Here is a 585-nt window from a genome sequence, read left to right on the forward strand (position 1 = left end):
GATCGGCTTTCACCGTGGACGAAGCGGAGTCCAGTCCGGGGTCGTCACATGTGGTTGCCGCAAGCAAGCTGGTTTAATGTTTTTGTCTCGTCGCTCCGGCCGGACAGGGAATCATCACAGTATGGTAGGGGCGTAACATTTCCGTCTCAGGCTTGAGGTATTCGGCCAAGCACAACGCACTGGATAGCTGGCCAATCAGAGCACACCTCGCTTTTCAGACTGATGAGCTTTGTAAAAATCGGCGCGTTTCAGAAAGGCAGGGCATAGAGGAGAAACAATAATGTACAGTATGTGGAAAATAATGTTTTTTTAATTTTAAAGATTTTTGACTATGATGCGATTTCAATTTTTCCTTTCTCTTTGGAGTGTTACAAGCTCTTGGTGCATAAAGAAGATCTGTAAAGTTGCAAAGACGAAAGTCTCAAATCCAAAGAGATATTCTTTATAAAAGTTAAGAGTCAACCACGCCTACCTAAAACGGCTCATTCTAACATGCCCCCACATGTCTAGTCATAATATGGGAAGATTTGCATAACACCGCCCAAATGTTCACGCAAAGAAGGCGTAACTTTTATTCTCGCTGTT

The sequence above is a fragment of the Sinocyclocheilus anshuiensis genome, unplaced genomic scaffold (assembly GCF_001515605.1).
Source record: "Sinocyclocheilus anshuiensis isolate Anshui unplaced genomic scaffold, SAMN03320099.WGS_v1.1 scaffold1230, whole genome shotgun sequence".
NCBI lineage: Eukaryota > Metazoa > Chordata > Actinopteri > Cypriniformes > Cyprinidae > Sinocyclocheilus > Sinocyclocheilus anshuiensis.